We start from the raw sequence: 18,407 nt of genomic DNA, 5'->3' as shown, positions 1-18,407 counted from the left end.
CATTCAGGACACACCCTGAACAGAGGGACTCGAGGTCAGCCCACAACAAAACCCCAAAACAAAGCCAAATCTCAACCAAATACTTAACATGTTCTTCAGGATCTGGGCTGGTAAGCCATTGCAGTTGCTGCTAGTGTGTGGACTCGAGACTATGAAAGAGTCTCATCAGACATAAATGGAGTAAGGCAACACATAATCTGATATCCAGGAGAGTGCACCCCCTGGAAAGTCCACCTTCATCTGGTTTGGGATGGATAAATTGCTTAAAAACATCCAAATCAGAACCAATCAGAGTGAACATCTGGTTAAGTGGTCACCCAGTTCTAATGGAGGGCACGGCTGTTTCAGTGACTGCAGAATGGTATTGAACAAAATTAATTTGGGGCTCCAACCTTAAGTTTATGCCCATCATTGGCATTCCTGATCATAGCACCCCTCCCACCAGTCCAGGAAGATCAGATTTAACTTGGTACAGATTGGATAGAAAACTGGCTAACCGGTCGAAGGCAGAGAATGGTGGTAGATGGTAAATATTCAGCCTGGAGCCTGGCATTCCTGATCATAGCACCCCTCCCACCAGTCCAGGAAGATCAGATTTAACTTGGTGCAGAGTCTTCTCCCCAATAGCAACTCTACTGGAGCTATCCCTGTAGTTGCGTGAAGGGTGATTCTATAATCAAATAGAAACCGGGACAGTTTGGTATCTACTGAAGCTGTGGGCTGTTTCTTTAAGTCTGCTTTCAAAGTTTGGACTGCTCCTTCTGCCAGACCGCTGAATGATGGAGCTGTCCTGAAATGTCAGATACCATTCGACTTTAGGAAATGCTCAAACTCCTTTCCGGTAAATGATGGCCTGTTACCCGTGACCGACTCTTCCAGGAGCCCGTGTATTGTAAAATATCCACACAGTTTCTCTATCACCGTCCCCATGTTTGACGAATGAACTCTATGCATGTCCAGCCACTTTGAGTGGGCATCCACAATGACTAAGAATGTTGAGCCCATGAAAAGACCTGCATAGGTGACATGTAATTGAGTCCAGGATTTACCCAGCCATTCCCATGAATGTGGGGGGCATTCTCACGAATATGGGGGAGCTACTACCAGTAATATTTGTCTTCATTGCAACTCAAATGCCACCAAGGTCGTTCTATCTACATCCAATCCTGGCCACCAGCCATAACTTCTCACCAACATCTTCATATTTGAAAGCCCTTGAATGACCCTGGTGGAGTTCAGCCAGTATTTGGCAGTGACCTTTGCTTGGGCAATCACACTTGCTCCCCGTAATAATGTGCCATCCACCACTGGTCTTTTCAGGTCCAAAAAGGTTTCAATCCTGGTTGTGATGGTCCTTTGTCATCCTCATTCAGCACCAGCTGTTTCAGTTTTGCGATTCTTTCTGTTTCCAAAGTGAGAGAGATAGTTTACTTCAGGGGAAGATGTTTGGTATAGGAACCATGGGAATGGCCCTACATGTGTAATAGGCATGGTCAACACGAGGTCAGGTACAGTGACGTGTAACGGTCGGGTCAGTGTGACACTCCTGAACAAGTACGTGCACCATATGAAAGCTGCAACCTCATAAATGGTATAGGAGCAAATCGTGCCCAGGTCTTCCACTCCTTTTCCGATTGTTCCGGAACAATTGGTTCTCGCTCTCCATCAAGTGTTGAAGATGCCTTGGAATCTGAGATGGACACGGTGAATGTTGCAGCCTCAATGCCTTTGCCGCCTGAAGAAAGGAATGAATTTCTTCCGAGACACTCTGGGTGCAAGAGGTGAGTTATTGTGTGTTACACTTTGACTATATCTGAGGCACAGTCGAAGGAACCTGACCTGGTGCAAAAGCAACCCAAGAGGAGCTACAGAAAAAGAGCCAGTCTATGTCCTCAGACTAAGATGGCAAGGAATGTAGTGATTATGTCGAGGTCAGCCAGGTGAACCTCATAGAATGAGTTGCCTGATTGGAGCTGTCAATCTAGTCCAATCAGGGAGCCCTGACTGACAGATAAGAACAGACCAGATGGCGCATCGGGGTGGGTGAGAGCCCGATGGTACATCGGGGCAAACCGAGTGCCAGAAGGCGGGTAGCCGTCCTCAGCGCTGTCACCCCGGGCGGGTACTGGGGTGGGCTGTCCTAGAGATGGTCAAAAGATGTGTCAGGGTGGACCGAGAACTGGAAGGGGCATGGGGTGAACTGAGAGCCGGAAGATGGGTAGGGGCGGGCTGCCTTAGAGTAGTCGGAAGGTGGGAGGGACGGGGGCTTGCTGGGTCTGTATTGTCTGCACTCTTGTATGTAACAGTATTGTCTAATGTACAAATATCATTGGCACTGTCTTGTCACATGTGGAACTGGGATTTAAGGTTTGTCCTCATTTCCCTGTAAAATGCTTGAACGGAAGGGTTTGGGGCCTAGCTTTGCTGCTCCTCTCCCTTGTAAAATTGCTGTCTCTTATGTACAGCTGTAAATGTCTTTTGTAAACTGTTTTGTAATTTGTTTAATAAAATTTAAAAAAAAGAACAGGAGTGGAGGGCTGTCCATGGACCAGATGGCGCATCAGGGTGGGTGAGATCCCGATGGTACATAGGGGCAGACCGAGAGCCAGAAGGCGGGTAGCCGTCCTCAGCGCTGTCACCCCAGGTGGGTACTGGGGTGGGCTGTCCTAGAGGTGGTTTAAAGGTGTGTCAGGGCGACCGAGAACTGGAAGGGGCATGGGGTGGACCGAGATCCGGAAGGTACGTAGGGATGGGCTGCCTTAGAGTGGCTGGAAGGTGGGAGGGATGGGGGCTTGCTATTGTATGCACATTTTTTATGTAACTGGATTGGCTTTTTATGTACAAATGTCATTGTTGCTGTCTTGTCATGCTTGAAACTGGGATTTGGGGTTTGTCCTCATTTCCCTGTAAACTGGTTGAACAGTAGGGGTTTGGGGCCTGGTTTTGCTGCTCCTCTCCCATGTAAAATTGCTGTTTCTTGCACACAGCTGTAAATGTTAACTGGCTTTTGTAAACTGCTTTGTATTTGTTTAATAAAATAAAATAGCCAGGGAAAAAGAAAGAACAGGAGTGGCAGGGGTTCTGTTCTCTCTGGGAGCTGGCTCTGAGGGAACTGAATCAGTGTCAAAGACTCTCCACGTGTGAATAAAGGGTGAAATGGTGATGGGAAAATGGCCTCGGTAGAGTTATTTCAGGTATGATGTTCAGTATGATATTTGCATTCAGATTAATGACTTCTTAACCCATCTCTGGCAAGCTGTACACCTACAACTGTGTTGCCCATTTCCGAATGAACGCCATCTACAAATCTGCTGACAACACCACCATGGTAGGACGGATATCTAACAACGATGAGACAGAATACAGTAAGGAGATAGAGGGCTTGGTCAGGTGGTGCAGTGAGAGCAATATCTCTCTCAATGTCACCAAATCTAAAGAACTGATCATTGACTTCAGGAAGAAATGAGGAGAACATGCCCCCACATGTGTATCAACGGAGCAGAGGTTGAGAGGGTGGAGAGGGTCAAGATCCTGGAGTCACAATAACCAACAACCTACCCTGGACTTCCCACATAGGTGCTACTGTCACCAAAGCACAATAACATTTTTTCTTCCTCAGGCAGCTCAGGAAATTCAGCGTGTCCATAAGGACCCTCATCAACTTCTACAGATGCACCATAGAAAGCATACTGGATGGGTGCATAATGGCCTAGTACAGCAACTGCTCTGTGCAGGGCTATTAGAAACTACAGAAGGTGATGTGTATAGGCCAGACCATCACGGGAGCCAACCTTACATCAATGGATTCCATTTACACTTTTCATTGTCATGGAAAGGCTGCCAATATCATCAAACACCCCTCCCACACCGGTAATGCTCTCCTACAACCTCTTCCCTCAGCAGAAGATACAGAAGCTTGAACACACGTACCAACAGTTTCAAGAACAGCTTCTCTGCTGTTATTAGACTGGTGAATGGACTGTCTAACTTAAAATGGACTGTCTAACTTCCTGAAGAAGGGCTTATGCCCGAAACGTCGATTCTCCTGTTCCTTGGATGCTGCCTGACCTGCTGCGCTTTTCCAGCAACACATTTTCAGCTCTGATCTCCAGCATCTGCAATCCTCACTTTCTCCTCCTAACTTAAAATCATGCTGATCTTGTTAATGTTGATCTTGCCTAACACACACTCTGCGTGGTATAACATGTATTCTTTACTCTGTCTACATTTTCTTTCACCCTATGATCTGTGTGTCCTTGCTGACTATGATCTGCCTATACTGCTCGCAAACAAAGCTTTTCACTGTATTTAGGTACACCTGGCAATAAATCAAATCAAATCAAGCCAATGTTCTCCGAAGCATCAGAATCATTTCTGCAGGTATTTTCTCTACCTGACTACAAAATCCTTGCCAAAGTGCATAACCTCATACTTTCCCACATTGCACTCCATCTGCCACTTCTTTGCCTACTCTGTTAGGATATTTACATTCCTCTGCAGCCTCCCTGCTTCCTCAACACTATCTGTCATTGTGTCATCTGCAGACTTAGCGACAATGCCCTTAGTTCCTTTGTGCATGTTTAATGTGAGTAGTTGTGGTCCCAACATAACCCTTGCAGAATTCCATTAATCACTGGCTACCATCCTGAAAAAAGACCTCTTTACCCCTAATGTCTGCCTTCTGCCAGTCAGACAATTCTCTATCCATGGCAGTATCTTGACCCAACACCTAAGGGATATCATCTTATTTATCAGCCTCCTGTCAGCACCTTGTCAAAGGCTTTTTGGAAATCTAAATAAATAATGTCCACTGGCTCTCCTTTGTCTAACTTGTTTATTACCTCCTCAAGGAATTCTCATAGATTTATCAGGCATTGTCTGCAATTTGTTTTGCTTTGTGCAGTCCCTAACTTCCCTTGTCAACCATGGCTGCCTTGCCCTCACTTTCATATGTTTCTTCTTCCTTGGGATGAATTTCTGTTGTATGTCCCAAATTAACCCCAAAAACTCCTGCCATTGCAGCTCCACCATCTTCCCTGCTAGGTTCATTTGCAATCAACTCTGGCCAGCTCTCTGTCATGTCTTTGTAGTTACCTTTAGCCAGTTGTAATACCATAACAGTTGATTCCAATTTCTCTGTCTCAAACTGCAGGGTGAATTCTATCATAACTTCCCCCTTGGGGTTCCTTCACCTTAAGCCCCCTAATCAAATGCCTCTCTATACAAAGCTGACTGTTCCCGATTGAGTTCTACCACAAGCTGCTCTAAAACAAATCTTATAAACATTCCACAAAGTCCTTTTCTTGGGATCCACTTCCAACCTGATGTTCCCAATCCACCTGTTTTGGAATTCCACTTTTCCCTTTACTGTTGAACAAAACTTTGACCTTTCCAAAAAGAAAAATGGTTGGCTTCCTCTTTTACAAATTCCATGTTACTCTCCCTATCTCTGCCTATTTGCCCTTCATCTGACCACACAGTTCCCATATTCCTTCCGATTGGTACTGTTTCTAGGTCAAGGACCACCAGGTCATGTGGACCAGCGTCTCATGTCCAAAACATATAATTGATCCTTTTCCAACTTATGCACAGTCTTACAAATCTTTTGCAAACATTTTAATGAGCAATTACAGATTTCCTAAACATTTTAGAATAACCTTTTTCTTTACCATTATTAATTCAAAGTTAAGTGGAACAAATGGTTCATTCATTGTGTTTGTGTTGAGTCATCTTTGTGGTGTGGGGATGCTCATCGTGCTATTAGAGACGGAGTTTCAGGATTTTGTTCCAGAGACAGAGAATCACAACATAGTTCCAACACAAGATGGTATGTCACTGTTGTAATGCAGAAAATCTGGAGATAGGAGAACAAGAAGAAGAGGGAGGTTGTGTGTTTATCTGGTTCAGTCCTACTCACCTTCCTACATGTCCTACCATTCAGAATCACCAATTATCCTCTGCCCACTCACCTCATTATGCCAATCATTCACTCACTGATTCATCCCCAGTAACTCAGTAACCTCCCTAAATTATCCACTTAAACACAAAACCTCAGTCACACATCTTCAATCACTCGCTCAATCACCCAACCAGCCCCCATTCACACTCTCACACATACCCATGTCACTCACGCACCTAATCCCCCAAACGATAACTCACTCACCTGTGCCTGCAGACACTCACCCACCCCATCCAACCCCCCCAGCCACTCACTGGCTCATGCATTCACTCAGTCACTCAAAATTAGGGAATCATGAGGTTGGTGTCTGTGGAGTGAAGTTTGCCAGAGAAGATCAGGTCAATGATCATCCTGGCTTAGTGTTGGTATGGTCATAGTCGAGAGTGGTAAAAAGAAGTGGCAAATATCAATATTGATCCAAACTAGTCAGTGAGACAGACAACTAGTGCACCTTTCTTTGTGAAAGGAGTTCTTTTAACTATTCAGACTCACAGCTCATTCCACATGCCAGCTGACCTTCGTATCGTCCCAGTCAATTAATAAATCTATTAGTCCCAATCACCCGCTTAACATGTGCAGCAATAATGTCAGAGAGCTGGTGTTCAGTCTCTGCCAGGTAAGGGTCAGTATGGCAAGGCTAGAACATTGCCATCTTTGTCAGCAGGATTGATGATGATCATTTGTTGTTTCATCTCAGTTTTAGTTTATAAAGCAGGACAATTTTTTTGTGACAATGTAAAGTCTCAAAACTTGAACAAAATCTTGCAAACATGTGCTTGCAAGTGACAATCAACGATTGTCTTTGATGGTGTGGGGAATGCCAAACTCCTAACTGGTGAGATGCGAAAAATTGAATTAACTCACTTCATTAAAATAGATGTCCAGAGAGATCAATACAATGTTTTGCCACTGTCTCCTTTAAGTCGGGGAAAGATTTGACCTTCAGTAAATACTTGTCCTAATAAAAGTTTGTGCCCAGACATTGATGCCCATTGCAAATCCAGAAAATATCAAAAAGACATTTGAAGCTGCCACAAATCTCTTGTCTATCAATAAATTGATGAGCTTACCAAGCCCAAAGGAATAGAACAGTTTTGGTGATTTTCTCCTTTCCCGGTGGAAAAAGAAAAGATGATGGAGATTTATCAACAGCAATGACAAGCTATTGCCACTGAAGAATTGTTTGATCATGTTTTACCTGTCAAAATATTTGACACATTGTAGCCTGATTACATGCAAAGTCTTCCCAACCGAAAACTAAGCTGAATCCATTGCTTATAGACAAAATAATTCCTACTGACATGAAAATGTCCAAACAGAAATGACACGTTAATATTTTGACTCTAAGTACGGTGCTTAGCTTAGTAAATGCTAAATGGGTAGCCAATATTCTGTAAAACTATCAAAGTGAATTTTGAAGCATCTCAAACACCTGAATATATTTAAGGCTAATAGATACTGAGAAAACATTGAGATATATTTTAACAAGACTTTGTTATAAAATGCTAAATTCATGGAACAAAGCAGCTGTCGTTATATTCCTCCCTGAAGGATTAGTTTCACTAGCCTGACACCACTCATAATATTATCCAACAGTAATTCAAACCTTATTTTAGCAAGTGGAAGTTTAGTCATAAAAGAATACCATTGGCAATTTCACGTGCAAGTACATCTAACTCAATTCTGAGTGAATTGTTGCTAGCAGTTTAAAGTTTGTGATATTCCTTTGGGTCAGATTTCAAATGCGGCTTGAGTACACTGTATAAAAAATGATCCATTTCACGTATTTCGACATCGCACACGCTGTTTATAAAATTCTAATTGCTCACTACAAATGTCATCATGGCACTAAAGCACTTCACTGTACTTCAGAAGCCGACATCAATTTCCAGGGCACATTAAAAATTTATTTCCAAGCTGCCAGGACTGATGCTCAAAATTCTAGAGCACGGTCAAGTAGCATGCACAGACATGAGGGACCAAATGGCCCCCTTTTATGCTGCACGATTTGATAACAAGGAAGAATGTTACTCTTTATTTGTATTTGAGATACATTCTATTTTGCTCAAAATGCATACAATCTGCAGGCAGTTAATGCAAACAGTCAATCCACATAACATTTGATAAATTCCTATTTTGGAAATAGAGACAGTCTGACTCAAGATTGGGATACAGACAGACTCTAACCTCACACCTTTAATGCATTGTCTGAGCTGCGATGTCACTGTTTTAAAATAAATCCTTAAATTATCTCGAGAATGTGTCTTAAAAAAAAGTTCTGGGATTTATATATTAATGAACCGAAACCTGCCACCCATTCTAAAAGATGAAAGATTCAACAGCAATCTAGGTTTGTTCAATATATAATTTCAGTTGCATGATCTTTTGCTATAAATTCTGTGTCTGAAGATCCAGTTTCACACCTACCTGATGAAGGAGCAGCGCTCCAAAAGCAAGTACTTCCAAACAAATCTGTTGGACTATAACTTGGTGTTGTGTGATTTTTAGCTCTTTATTTCAGATGGCTTGCTGCTGAAACTTTTGCTCCAAGAACAAGAGTTGATGTTTTTAAGGTATTATCTTAAATATATTTTTCAGAAACTTAGACTGATGATCAGAAAAGACTTTCTAACCCCACCACACAGCGACGAGGATATATAAATGTCACAATTTAGGTAAATACAGAAAAGCTGATATCAGTCGTAGTGACAATGAACTGTAACAAAGCAAGCTGGTGTACTAATGTCATTTAAGGAAGACAATCTGCTGGCTTACTTAGTTTTGAAAATGTCCAACATCTGAGCCACAGCAATTAATTACACTCGGAAACGGCTGCACAAATAATTAATTTATGGTAAACTGTTATGAAAATTGGTGGGGAAAAAACAACACATTTTGTCAAAGGTTTTTGCCTTGTACTTGTCAGGGCAAGAATACCAACTCAAGGTGAAAGCCAATATTTGCATTGCATGACTGGAGAGTGCTGATTGGTTGGCAGTGAACTCTGATCAGCAGAGGCATTGTCATGGAGAATGCACCAGTCACTGTTGAATGGCAATTAACTTCCAGAATTTGCTTAATCATTATTGAAGGCATGTTTATTTGAAATTGTCAGGCATTGTCCTGCGAAATGAATCAACCAGTAGCTGTCACTTATTTTGTTGTGCTGCAACAGGCACAGCGCGTGCACATGTTATTTCTGAAAAGAGCAGGACCCTTTTTATTGACATAAATAACTTCCAGTACATGCAATCTGCTTGACAATTCTCGACTGGCTGCAAATGTAATTCTGTGCATGCTCAGGATTATCCAGCAAATGTTGCCCAGTCGCAGAATCACATCAAATGTTGGGCGCTGTGTTGTGAGTTTGTGGGCTGGTTAGGTGCAGTCAGTTGCTGGCTTGGAATAACTGAGAGAAAACAATGTTTGTGTCAATCAGAGATACGTTCCAAACACCTGGCATCATACCACAATTGAAATTCATATACCACATTACTAAATTATGTGACAGGCAGAACTGACTCGTTGGCAGCATTTTGTTACTGGTGAGCACCGCTTGAATTGCTACTGTACAGTGGCAGTGTGAAACAGCTCACTTCCCTTGTTGCTCAAACTTTAAAAATGCCAGATAGGTTCATTTCAAGACCAAACTCTGACTGGTCTGGAGCCTTTCATGAATTTGCACAATACGCAAAGAGAAAAGATTGGTTCAGAGCAGCAACTATATCACAAGATGGCATCAGTGCAGCCTATTTCAGTGTTTTGCAGGTAGAACAAATGGCTTGTGCCTTATTTATAAGGCTGCCATTAAATCCAGTCTTGTGAAGAGTGAAACTGTAGGATTCCCAATGTGTAGACTGGCCAGTGAAGGTAGGTCTGCGATAGACAATAGTAGAGAACACTCAGTTGGTTTTCAACTAGAACTTCTATTTTTATTCACTCTTGGGACATGGTATCTCACTAGCTGTCCTGTATTTATTTTGACCAAGACAAGAATATATATTCAAGTCAGGACTTCTTCACCAGAGAGTTGTAAATCTGTAGAATTCCTTGTCGAATGCAATAGTTGAGGCTTCCTTATTGAATGTTTTTAAAGCTAGGATGGATAATTTTTTAAGCAGTAATGGAATGAAGGGTTATGGTGAGAGTGCGGGTAAGTGGAGCTGAGGCCATGAAAAGATTAGCCATGATTTTATTGAATGGCAGAATCTGCTCGAAGGGCCAAATGGCCTCCTCCTGCTCCTAGTTCTTATGTTAGATTTACCAGACTGATTCCTGAGATGACAGGACTGACGTTATGCGGAGAGATCGGATAGGTTAGAACTATGTTCATTGAAGTTGAGAAGAATGAGGGGCATCCTCATAGATACCAAGACATTGTAACAGAAGTTCCTAGAGTAAATGCAAGAAGGATGTTCCCTATGACAGGGAAGTCCAGAACCAGGGGTCACAGTCAAAGGAAATGCAGTCACCCATTTAGGACTGAGATGAGGAGAAATGTCTTCACCTAAAGAGTAGTGAGCCTCTGGAATTCATTGCCATAGAAAGGAGTTGAGACCAAAGCATTGTATGTTTTCAATGAAGTCAGAAATCAGACAATATCAGATTACAGTCTAATAGGTTTGTTTAAAATCACAAGCTGTTATAGCACTGCTCTTTCATTAGGCAAAGTGGAGGGAGGCACCAGGCCCAGAATTTATTGGCTGAGAGATAATGGCAAGATAATTCCAGGTAATTAAGAGTGCCAACAGATAAGTACAAATAGTATGAGTAGTGTGTCAACAGGCAGAATAACAAGTCTTTTCAGGTGATCAAGAGTGTCAAACAGTGTGATGAAGGCCTTATGCCTGAAACGTCTACTCTCCTGCTCCTCAGCTGCTGCCTGACCGGCTGTGTCTTTTCCAGCGCCACACTTTTCAACATGAGTGTGAGTAAAATGTCAAGGTCTGAACAACAAGTGAAGGGATGACCTTTGAACCAATTAATTAAGGCAGAAAAATAATTAAAAATAATCAAAAATAAGCTGGTGCTCGAGATGAACCAAATGGCTAGAATAACAGGAGTAGATATTAAAGTTGTATGACATTTTTATACTTGGGATTATCTTACCATTATCTCTCTACCTTATATTCTGTGCCTATGTGCCTCCCTCCACTGTGATATTTAATAAACCTATTGGACTATAATCTGGTGTCATGTGACTTCTGATTTTGTCCACCCCAGTCGAACACAGGCACCTCCACATCATGATTTTCAATAAAGATGCAGATATAGTTCTTGGGGCTAAAGGCATTAAAGTTTATAGTGAGATAGTGGGTTCAGGGGATTGGGTTCCATGATGATCCATAAACATATTGAATAGTGGAGCAGGTTTCGAATCATAGAGTCATAGAGATGTACAGCATGGAAACAGATCCTTCGGTCCAACCTGTCCATGCTGACCAGATATCCCAACTCAATCTAGTCCCACCTGCCAGCACCCGGCCCATATCCCTCCAAACCCTTCCTATTCATATACCCATCCAAATGCCTCTTAAATGTTGCAATTGTATCAGCCTCCACCACATCCTCTGGCAGCTCATTCCATACACGTACCACCTTCTGCGTGAAAAAGTTGCCCTTTAGGTCCCTTTTATATCTTTCCCCTCTCACCCTAAACCTATGCCGTCTAGTTCTGGACTCCCCGACTCCAGGGAAAAGACTTTGCCTATTTACCCTATCCATGCCCCTCATAATTTTGTAGACCTCTATAAGGTCATCCCACAGCCTCCGAAGTTCCAGGGAAAACAGCCCCAGCCTGTTCAGCCTCTCACTATAGTTCAAATTCTCCAACCCTGGCAACACCCTTGTAAATCTTTTCTGAACCCTTTCAAGTTTCACAACATCTTTCAAGGTCTCATTGTTCAGCAACACTCCCTAGGACCTTACCATTAAGTGTATAAGTCCTGCTAAGATTTGCTTTTCCAAAATGCAGCACCTTGCATTTATCTGAATTAAACTCTATCTGCCACTTCTTAGCCCATTAGCCCATCTGGTTCAGATTCTGTTGTAATCTAGGTTTGAAGGACCAAATGGCCTACTCCTGTTCCTGTTCTCTACTTTTCTATACTTTCAATTGAATTATTCAAAATTAAAGCTTTATCGGTCTGGAGGTAACTTTGTATTAAATATTTAGTGTAACAGTTGACACTGAGTCATGCTTACACATTATTTTTAATTTGTCTTTGAATCTTTTAAACTGTTTGCAGTAGATACTTCACACATCTGATGCATTTTTCTTGTTACAAGCTCTTTCAGACAATAAACACATTGTTGGCCAAAATAAATAATGCGAAGAGCACACAAAATCCCATAAGGAATAAATCGCAATGAATAATATAATTTCCCAAACAAAGTGAAGCCTGCAGAGTTAAGAAATCAGTGATATCGCAAGAAATCATTGTGAAAGGAGAAACTTTATTGGAATTAGAGAAATTTCAATTTGTTGAAAGCATTAATACTTTCTATATGGAGAGTAAAAGAAGCAAAAAGATGGGCAGACCTTGGTGAGAGTAATCCACGCGAATAGCAATATGGTATATTAAGTAGGTAACTTAGACCCTAACCTCTCTTATTTTAAAGGTAAATGTGAGGTGCTGTCTTCCAGATGCAATTTGATTAGTCAAACTATCAATATTAAGCAAATGATAATTTATTCAACTACTATAGTTAAAATACAACAAAAGAAAAAGGAACTTGGAATAACAACTTTATTGGAAATCTTAACAGTTATTCATAAACAGTAACTGTTCCATATCATCACATCGCCCTTGGGAAAGGCAAATTCAGAAAACAGATTATCTCACATACAACTCCAGCAGCCCAGAAGGAAATATGACCAGAGAAATCTCAGAGAGAGAGAGAGTACAGCAACCCAGAGATTCATTGCCTTCCAACCCTGTGGAGACCCCAGCAACAACTGCTGTTGACAAAAACTAAAAATCTTAGTTCTGTGAGATCTCAACACCACCCATTCAGGCTGTTTCTATTGTTTCAACATTTAAAAAAAACCAAGCCCTCACAAACTGTTTACTCTAATGGGCATGGTAAACCACTTGGTACCTCTGCCTTACAACCTCTCTTCAAAAGCAAACAGGACAAAATAACTTCTTAAAACCATGGTGTAATTACAGTATTCCAAGACATTTTGCAGCCAATAAAAAATTTGTCTGGCAAGTAGGCACCCTTAGACAGTTTTAAACACTGTGATAAGAATTTTAAAGTTGAGACATTCATGAGTAAAATGTCAGTGAAGGTCAGTTATCTCTTCAGCATAAATTAATTCTTTCTATATTTATTTGGTATGTTGGTATTGAATTATTTTCCTATCCTTAATTGTCAATATTATGTAGCATTTATATCACTGTGGAGAAATTTGACATTCCATAATTACACAAGCAGTTTCTTATAATCAGTGGGAATGCTCAGCAGTAACTATGATGTCCATGTGGCATTAAAACCCAGTTATGCAACATTTAACAAAATATAACTATCACAGGGACTGTGCCAGCAAGAAATTGTTGGAGAAATGCAGCAGGTGCGTCAGCATCTATGGAGAGAAAGCAGAGTCACCATTTAAGGTCCAGTTACCCTTCTTCAGATTTCCATGGTTCTTTGTTTTTTGTTGAGTGTATGAGGCAAGTTCTTGTCAGTCTAATCCATTGATTCGCAACCGTTTTTGGCCACGCCCCTCCCTCAGAGCTCTTCTCAGGTTCCAGGGCCCTCCTTTCTAACAGGAAACAACACGAACAGATAGACAGAAAATCATTCATTATTGAACACCCTGTGGCTCCCTTCAAATGTGCCAGGGCCCCTAAGGGTTCCGTTGAAATGAAGGACCCTGCACAATTTGGCCCTTCACAACTGCACCAGCCATATTATCTCCGGCCAATCTCCAGCCATTTCCCCATATCCCTTGCAGACCATTCTATTGAAAATCATTCAGTGCCCTCTTAACTGCCTCAATTGAACCCATTTATGCTAAGTTTTCGGGCAGTGCATTCAGTCCCCTTACTACTCACTGTGTGAAAGAGTCTTTTTCTTGCATCACCCTTTCCTTCATTTGCGGATCATTTTCATCGATTCGCATCAATTGCACATGGGGCTGCTCGATAGCACATCCTCGAAGCAAACTGGTTTGCCTTGTTCAACTGCACATGTGCAGACTCCAGACATTGCTGTCAATGTCAATTAAGCAATGACAGCAAGAACTGACAACATCATTAACACGAGAACACCCATGTCAATTATCAACAAGTCTAACTATAAAAGCTGCTGCTTCGCCAAATTCATCAGGGTAGTTTAATCACCATATGATCCAATCTAGTCTTGCATGTAGTTAGGCCATTCAAGCTGTTACATGTAACAAACAATATACACATGGCACTGCCATTACCACATCTGATCACCAATGCCTAGGGCAACAGTGATGCCCATTAAGTTTATATTATGATTTGGAGATGCCGGTGTTGGACTGGGGTGTACAAAGTTAAAAACACACACCAGGTTATAGTCCAACAGGTTTAATTGGAAGCACTAGCTTTCGGAGCGCCGCTCCCTCATCAGGTGGTTGTGGAGGACACAATTGTAAGGCACAGAATTTATAGTAAAAGTTTATAGTGTGATGTAACTGAAATTATACATTGAAAAATACATTGATTGTCTGTTGAGTCTTTCATCTGTTAGAATAACCATGATAGTTTCACTTCTTTCATGTGTAAAAGATTCATATGAAAGAAGTGAAACTTTCATGGTGCACTCCACAACCACCTGATGAAGGAGCGGCGCTCCGAAAGCTAGTGCTTCCAATTAAACCTGTTGGACTATAAGCTTGTGTTGTGTGATTTGTAACTAAGTTTTTATTGATTCACTCATGGGCATCCCTGGCTGGGCCAGCATTCATCACTCATCCCTAGTTGCCCTTGAGAAGATGATGGTGAGCTGCCTTCTTGCCCCACTGTAGTTCATGTGCTGTATGTAGAGCCAGGTGGCATGAGGAAGGGAGTTCCAGGATTTTGAACCAAAGTGGAAACAAAAATATATGAAATAATCATTGAATCCATTTGATCAATTTCAGTGCACAGAAGGGGCAAGTTTGAAATATGATATTGGGCACTCGGCCATCATTGGCAGATCCAGCATTTGCTGTCCTCCTGCTGAGAACAAAGAAGAGACAACCACTTTGCTGTGGGTCTAGCGTCATGTCAGACAGCAGATACATTGTGGAAGCAGATCTAATACTAACGTTCAAAATAGATTTGCAAATACTGAGAAAGGAAGGATCTGCAGGGCTGTCATGGAAGGATCAGTCTAATTGGATAGTTCTTTCAAAGAAGTGGCAATAGCATAATAGATCAAATTGCAACAGATAGGTTTAAAAGGAATTGATTGTTGTTTAATACGGACCATTACCAACAGCAGACTTGTAATTCAACATTTTCTCAATTAGTTGAGTTTATATTCCACCAGTTGTAGTGGTGAAATGTGGACCATACCAATAAGATGTAGGAGAAAAAGTAGGCCATTCAGTCTCCTCCACCATGGATTGTCCCTCATTTCCCCGTAAACCTTGATTCCCTTACTGATTAAAAATCTGTCTACCTCAGTCTTCACATACGCATGAGCCAGCCTTGTCAGACTCCTATAGAAAAGGATTCAATAGATTCACTTTTCATTGAGAGAATCCATATCCCAGAACCCAGTAACATTAACATTTTAACACAATAACCACTATGACCTCATGAATGCATATCCTTATTCCATTATAAGATGAGATAGAACAGAAAGAGGTAATTTGATCTATCATGCTATTGCACTTTTTTGAACGAACTATCCTATTAGACTGATCCCTCCCTGACATTCCTGCAAATCCTTCCTTTCTTGGCATTGGCAAATCTATTTTGAATGTTAGTATTAGATCTGCTTCCACCATGTTTTCAGGTGCACAATAACTCACTGGGTTAAAAATTATTTACGTCATAGAGTTACAGACTCATAGAGAGCTATAGTGTAGAAAAAGCTTCTTTACCTCATCACATCCACATGTTCAAAAACAACAATTATTCTAATTCCACTTTCCCAGCACTTCACCAATAGCCTTGTCTGCCTTGGCATCACAAATTCACATCAAAGTCCTTCAATGTCATGAGGGTTTCAGCCTCTACCACCATTATAGGCAGTGAGTTCCCGATTCCCACCAGCCTCTGAGTGAAAAGGTTGTTCCTCACATCTCCTCGAAACCTCCTGCCCCTTCTCTTAAATCTAAGGTCATTGATTCTTCCATCAAGTGGAAAAGTTTCTTCCAGTCTACCCTATGTATGTCGAAAAGTGTGGTGCTGGAAAAGCACCTCCAGTCAGGCAACATTCAAGGAGTAGGAGAGATAACATTTTGGGCATAACCCCTTCATCAGGAATGATTCATTCCTGATGAAGAACTTATGCCCGAAACAATGACTCTCCTGATCCTCGGATACTGCCTGACTTGCTGTGCTTTTCCAGCACCATACTCTTCAATTCTGATCTCCAGCACCTGCAGTCCTCACTTTCTCCTACCCTTATCCTTGTCCCTCATAATGTTATAAATCTACATTATGTTTCCTCTCAATATTCTCTGCTCCAGCGTAAAATAAAACTCCAATTTCTCTTCACAACTAAAACTCTCCAGCTCAGGCAATATCTTGGTGAATCTCCTCTACACCCTCTCCAGTGCAATCACATCCCTCCTCTAATGTGGACTTCAGAACTGCATACAATACATGGACTGATGTTGCTCATATGGCCTTTAACTCTTTTGTGTTTCCTCTCAATATTCTCTGCTCCAACGTAAAATAAAACTCCAATTTCTCTTCACAACTAAAACTCTCCAGCTCAGGCAATATCTTGGCGAATCTCCTCTACACCCTCTCCAGTGCAATCACATCCCTCCTCTAATGTGGACTTCAGAACTGCATACAATACATGGACTGATGTTGCTCATATGGCCTTTAACTCTTTTGTCAATTATTCTAAATCTTCATTCTCTGCTTACTGGTCCAATTTCCAGCAGATACTGCTTCTCCATACTTACGCTATTGGAATTGTTACCTGAATCAATGCTTTCTCTTAAATATCAGATCAATATTCTTGGGCCTGCGGAGAATGATTTCAGTTCTCCAGCCTCTTCACTAGGCAGTTAGATAGAGAAGTTAGATTTTTGAAGCCCTTCAAATCTGGTATAATTCTGGTAAATCTTCTCCACAACTCTCTTCAAGTTCCCAATGTTCTCTCAGGAAGACAGCCAACATCATCAAAGCTCCCTCCCAACACAGTTATAATCTCTTCCAACTTCTGTCAGGCAGAAGATGCAAATGCTGAAACGCATGGACCAACAGATTCAAGAACAACTTCTTCCCTGTTGTTATTAGACTTCGAAATGGATCTCTCAAATTTTAAATTTGATGCTGATCCCAGTCTTTGTGCACTTACTCTGAAATCACAATATTGCATTCCTTGCTCTGTTCTATTACCCTGATGCACTTTGTATGGTATGATCAGCCTGTAGTGCACATAAAACAAAACTTTTCACTGTACCTGGGTACATGTGATAATAATAAATCAAATCAACAAAGGTGACTTCCCAGAAGAGGTCACACCATTACAGCAAAGATTGAGCCAATAAAAGATTCAGCATGGATTCTTTGCTTTTACATTCTATCCCACCCCACATAAAGCCATGATTTTTTTATGGCTTATCAACTTGTTGTCTCTACATTAGTGAAAGCAGCTAATGTTCCCATGTTGGTATTGTGCTCTCAATGTTCCAAGTTTGATGTCATTACTAAAATCATAGGCTTTGTATCAAATCTAGTGATAATATATAAAAAGAGACTAAGGAAAGGAAAAGGATTATCTTAATTACTCATTAGGAACGTTAACACAATGCAAGCTATAGGAAGATCTTTTTCTCAAATAAATGGAGTCATTTAAAAGGCAAATACTGCCATTCATTTTGAAGTTACAACATTCAGTCGAGATTGTTATTGTGGTTAGACCGTTCAGATCACCTACAGCTGATATTGGAGCTTTCTTTGGTAATGTGCCCATTTGAGCTAAACAAGAATCAGACAAAAGAGCACACTACCCTCTGTTAATACAGTCGGAATATATAACATTCTCCCACTGGAAAATTTTCAATTTCCTTAGTGCATTGTAATCTGTCACCAGAATATTTATTGCAAATATACTGTGAGAGGACTGAATCATCTAATGTGCAAGTTGGAGAAGGTCAAACAAGTTCTGCAGAATCCTGAGTCTTTGCAGAGTTACCTGGCTTATCCAAGGTCTAGCTTTGGACAGTGAGCGGTATTTATCGAACCAGACTGCCTCAGAATGACTCAGAGAACAAACACTGACAATAGAAAACTTTCTAATC

The sequence above is a fragment of the Chiloscyllium plagiosum genome, chromosome 15, assembly GCF_004010195.1.
Source record: "Chiloscyllium plagiosum isolate BGI_BamShark_2017 chromosome 15, ASM401019v2, whole genome shotgun sequence".
Lineage (NCBI taxonomy): Eukaryota > Metazoa > Chordata > Chondrichthyes > Orectolobiformes > Hemiscylliidae > Chiloscyllium > Chiloscyllium plagiosum.
This window is presented reverse-complemented; position numbering follows the sequence as displayed.